The sequence below is a fragment of the Acinonyx jubatus genome, chromosome A1 (genome assembly GCF_027475565.1).
Source record: "Acinonyx jubatus isolate Ajub_Pintada_27869175 chromosome A1, VMU_Ajub_asm_v1.0, whole genome shotgun sequence".
Taxonomy (NCBI): Eukaryota; Metazoa; Chordata; class Mammalia; order Carnivora; family Felidae; genus Acinonyx; species Acinonyx jubatus.
In genome coordinates, this window is record NC_069380.1 from 94,632,139 (window position 1) to 94,637,863 (window position 5,725).

Genomic DNA, 5,725 nt, shown 5'->3' on the forward strand with positions numbered 1-5,725 from the left:
GTCATGATCTCACAGTTCCAGAGTTCGAGCCCCGAGGCTGACAGCTCAGAGCCTGGAACCTGCTTCAGATTCTGTGTCTCCCTCTGTCTGCCCCTCCCCCACTCACGCTCCCTCTCTCTCTCTCTCTCTCTGTCTCTCAAAAATGAATAAACGTTAATTTTTTTTTTTTAAGATCTGATTTTCTCTTCACAGTAGAAAGTTACAGGTACATTGTCACAGCAGACACCTGTGTGCAGTATTTAGAATGAAAACTGTATTTATCTTCTATAATGAATGTTAGATTGATAGTCGCTGTCTCAGCTAGCAGACGTCAATTCAAATGGGATTTACTTAATAAGGAATTCATTGCAGAGATAATTTATTGTAGAAAGTATATGGTAGAATTTGACACAGGGATGCTAGGAGTTTCTACTAAGTCACCAAATACTCAGGGGACTTTCAGTCTGTTCCTTCTTCACACAAAAGGCATCTCCTACAAATGCAGATAGTGACAAGATCAGATGGGGCTTACCTTTGGGTAAAAATCATTATTATTTGAAAGGATAACTTCTGCTTGTCTACACAAAGGTAAAATGCTTTTATGATTGACTGAACTTTGACTTCCTATTCTCGGGTTTTGTTATCCCATAACCCATTCGTTACCTTCACCTGGTGGGTTCTGCCCAGGTTTACGGCGTTAAGCCACGACAGAACTGCCTGTTTCTGACCCCCACTCTAGACTTTGAAGGGGAAATGGTGGCTTGGTGGAGGTCTGCCTCTGCTCAAATTATTGACATATTGCTTGGTAATTCATTTGGTTTTGTGCAGGTATAACTTCTAGTATATTTGCGCAAATCACTCCTTTGTTACTATTTCTACCTTTGCTTTGTCCACATAGGTCCACAGAGTTGGACATGGGCCAGTTTTTCTAGACAATTTCATGTCAGTTCAACCCCAGAGTGTCTGTTCTCTGGAGAAAACTCTATAGCAACAATCTCATACATTTTCATTCAATTTATTCTTTGAATGTTAGGAAAGGAACTGAGCAATCATGGCCCTGATATTTCAGTGGCTAAACTTGTTATTTTGGAAGCAGCCTTATGATTTAAATAGAACTGAACACATCGACCTTTGCACCCCTGCCCTGATTTTCTTACACAGCGTTCTTCTCATGAATGGCTCCAGAGTGTCCTCTGGGTACCCTGCCTGGCAGGAGAATGGGTCCTTTTGATCACACAATTGATTCCCAGGGTCTCCTCACACACTGACAATTTTTACTAATCAAATTAACATACGGTCCATCACCCTAGTGGAAAATATTTCTCATTTAGAAGGAATTACTAAACCATGCTAAAAATGGGTGTCACAAATACTATAATATGCTCGCATTATGTGCCATGGTAAAATCTGCCATAGGGCACAGAGAGATCCTTGGAGGGCCAGAAACACGTGGGATATGAAGGATTTCTTAAGCTAGAGAAGAAAAGCAATAAGATGGAGGGGAAAGCCAAAGGGAAAGTGACCAGTGTCCCCTCTTGAACATCTTCACTGCTGAGAGACACCCTCCAGTTTCGATTTTTATTGGGATCTTGACACATTAGCCTGACAATGGGTCTGACCTACTTAACAGTGTACAGAAATGGAAAAAGTGACCAAGAGAAAAAGGCGGGGAAGCTTCTATCTGTTATAACTAAATATTCTCTCGATTGAGCTTCTATTAGGTGTCCCGCAAAGCACTGAGTCGCTTTACGGGTGCTGTCTTATTTAATTTTATCTATAGCTCCATGATCAAATGAGGAACCAAGAATAGCTATTTAGAGACTTAAAACATTGTGAGAAGAAATGCACTGTGATGAACGGGACTTTTTAAAAAGACACTAGCGGGCATGGTTGGTGCAAGTGTAAGAACTCATGGTGATCATTTAGGAAGAGAAAAAGACACATCTATTAGATACAGCTTACCAGATTAAGTGTCCCTAGGATGGAGGAGGGTTGTGACTGACTTTCTGTCGTCTGGAAACCGTAGCATTGGGTTTTATGACTTCTTCCTGTTCCTCCGGTCCCTCAGGTGCACAACTGTCCACGTAACCAGTTCTACAATTTGTTCTGGGGACTTTAAAAAATGTGTCTCAAGAAAAGCAATTCAGAACGTCAAGACCAAGACCCAGAACTGTTGGGGCAGTAACTTAAAATGTCTTCTAGCCTCTTCCCCTCTTTCCACCCAGTGAGTTCTTAGTTATGCCAGTAGGGCAAATGTTCCATGCAAAGAGATGTGGAAAAGACAGGGCGTGACACGCCCTGTCTTTCTCAGTGCCTTCACTGATAACAAGAATGACCTGGAGAGTTTTGCTTCTATTCTGGTGAAATGTTTGTTTGAAGCATGTCTTTAAAAGCAGGTGGGGTTGCATGCTTGTTAGGTCTCAAATGGGTGGTTGAGTGGTTCGCAGATAAAATCTCTTAAACCAGCTTTTTCCCTCTTGGACTTCCCAGCCCTCTTCTCTGGCAAAATGCACCAACACAAAACGTCACGGTCTTAACCCTGATCTTCATTCTTCATTTGCTTATACCATTTAATAGCTTTTGCATTCATTGTCACTGATAGACCTCAGATTCTACCTGTGATTGATTATTAATATAATATACTGAAGATTTTTCCCCCATGGATGGTACATGAGTTTAATAAGACACTATCCCTAACAAGTACCTCAAGACTCAATCCTGGGCAAAAATATTACACTGCTGCTCTACCCTGCAGAACTGGAAATTTTGAACAGCTGGATTTGTTTGTCCCGAATGTTCCATGTTGTGTCTTGGAGTCAAACATAGTGTCAGAAAAGTTATTAAGAGCTTCACCTGTTCTTAATGCCAGGGACAGTTGGAAGCTGACAGGATTTTCAGCTCTAATGTCTTTGCCAGGTTTGAAAAAGCAATTTAATAGTGCCTGGGACCTCTTTATGAATGTGTGGTTCCCCACTGCTTTTGAAGAGTGGCTCTTGCCCCCGAATCTTTGAACAATCACCAAAGAAGACATTGCACGAGGGGGGTGGAAATGGTGCATATTAACTGCGACAATCGCGCACAATCCAAGATGAATGGTTCTTTCTCCTCTCCCCTCATCCCTGGTGATTAGAAATAAATTTGTTAGGTATGTCTAGGAGACTAATTACATCATCATGAGGAATATCCCAGTGGGGAGATCTTTTCTTTTCGTATCAAAAGGATGGCCAGCGGCTACTGTGTTCAATCCAGTAATCTGCAGGAGATAGTGCTGGGGATGGCCAAGCGGCTCCGCTCCTCGGGAACATCTGCTCACAGAAAATGATGGGAAATTAACCATGTATTGGGGAGGCAGCTGCAAAGCATACAGCAAACGGGAATGAGGGAAGCACTCACCAGGTCAGAGGAGATAAAATGGGAAAGGAGCTTAAGAAAGGTGGAGGCCGGGTGCAATAAGAAGAATCTTGATTTATTAGAGAAGCATTTTATTTATTATTATTAATATTATCATTATTATTACTATTAAGAGAGAGAGCAAGGTGGGGAGGGGCAGAGAGAGAGGGAGAGAGAAATCCCTAGCAGGCTCTGCACTGTCAGCACAGAGTCCCATGGGGGGCTTGAACTCATGAACTGAGATGGTGACCTGAGCTGAAACCAAGAGTCGGACACTCAACTGACTGAGCCACGCAGGCACCCCAGAGAGCAGCATTGAGAGGAAGGAATCCTGAATGTTAAGTATTCGCTCTGATCCTTATAGACGGTTTCTTGTCTCAAGGGTCTTCTCCAGATTGTTAGGAAGATTACGTAAGTTAAATATGAAACACCGGATCTTGTTTTCATAGAGTGATACCCGATCTCATTATTTTTTTTTTGAAAATTTTTTTTAACATTTACCGATTTTTGAGAAACAGAGGGAGGCAGAACATGAGCAGGGGAGGGGGAGAGAGAAAGAGAGGGAGATACAGAATCCAAAGCAGTCTCCAGGCTCTGAGCTGTTTGTTAGCACAGAGCCCGACGTGGGGCTCGAACTCAGGAACTGCAAGACCATGACCTGAGCCGAAGTCGGACGCTCAACCAACTGAGCCACCTAGGTGCCCCATACTCAATCTCATTATTGATATTTCAGCTGACAGCCACTCATTTTTCTTACACTTAGAATGTGGCATGCAATTGATGGGCATATTGGTTTCAGGTTAGAGCCCATGGAACTCCCAACCAGGCCCGGAATGCCAGGAACAGGCAATACTCAGTCAATTTCAGTGACAGTGGAGAGATGTTTTTATCCAAAATATATATGGTAAAATAATAGTACACAATTCTTACAATGTTCAGAGAAAGTCAGATTCTAAAATAAAAATGTTTATGAAATAAAACTTTGAGTCCTATACCTTTTCATGACCTTGGAGAGACTACAGATTGTCTAGTTCAATATCCACAACTGACAGAGGGAGAGAAAGGCCAAAAAGGTCTAGCGACTGGTTGTATGGTGTGGTAGAGAATCCTGGGCATAAATCAAAGATATTTGCTCCCCTTCCACAAGGTGGAGCAATTGCCAGAAAGTGACAGTGGAGGGATAGACCTTCCCTGGCTCTTTCAGAAAGGTGGGGCCATTCACCCACATCTTGGCAGGAGAATGTGAGCGACAATGATGTCAATCTGTTGAGAGACAAAGGAGGGGTAAGAAGCTGGTGTGCCTGTATTCCTTCCCTCGTCCGTGGACTGGGATTCTGTGCCATGGATAGCTCTGGAAGCCTTACGTTGAAGATGACACAACCATCTTTGGGCCCCTGGATGATTATGTGTAAGGAAGACATTCACTCTTTCTACCCTGAACTTTCTTTTCCAGTAATTGGTATTTCTGAGCAAGACCCAGATTTCTTTGGTGTTAAGCCAGGGTTCCTTTATTGCAGCAGTTGGCTTTACCTTAATGATGTGAAACTTTTCATAATTTACCTCTACAAGGACTATTTTTTTCCACCTTGTACCCAAGTAGAAAACATGCTACTAGCCATCTAAGGCTTACCTTACTTTTTTTTTTTAATTTTTAAATGTTTTTTTATTTATTTTTGAGACAGAGACAGAGTATGAGCAGGGGAGGGGCAGAGAGAGAAGGGGAGACCCAGAATCTGAAGCAGGCTCCAGACACTGAGTTGTCAGCACAGAGCTCAATGCGGGGCTCAAACTCATGGACTGTGAGATCATGACCTGAGCTGAAGTCAGATGCTCAACTGACTGAGCCACCCAGGCACCCAAGCCTTACCTTACTTTTAAACACGTTTTTGGATCACTTCTCGGCCTTTTGGCTAAGATCAAGTATAGTATCTGTTCTTACCAGTTTAAACACACTTTTGGAGGTAAGTACTTCAAGGAGAGAGAAAGTCTTTCAGAAATAGGGAATCAGTAGCGTCTGGATAAGCCATATTTTGCATGTCAGCTCCTGAATAATTAGATTAATAATTAACCCCCCACTGTATGATTGTTTTCTTCTTCTATAAGAACAAAAGTTGAAGGGAAATTTTTACCAGCATTATGGCATTTATTTGCATTTATTTAGCATGGTTGTTTTTACCACCTGTTTGCATATTTATTTCTAGATGGATTGAGAATCAAGGCAAAGCCAAAGGCAACTTTCAGTGTAGTCAAACTGGTAATCACATGTGCTTAGCGGCTCAGGAGGCAGATTGTCTAGGGGTAAATCCTGAAGATAACCCCTGTCATCTCTGCCATGTGGGGATATTACACCTCATTT

General features: G+C 42.3%; 1 non-coding gene across 1 annotated transcript; it reads left to right on the forward strand.

Annotated features, from left to right (window-relative positions):
* Positions 1-5,259: 5,259 nt before the first annotated feature.
* LOC113604585 (U2 spliceosomal RNA) lies at positions 5,260-5,443 on the forward strand. Its single transcript, XR_003426563.1, has one exon. It is a non-coding gene; the product is annotated as a U2 spliceosomal RNA (small nuclear RNA).
* The last annotated feature ends 282 nt before the right edge of the window (positions 5,444-5,725 follow it).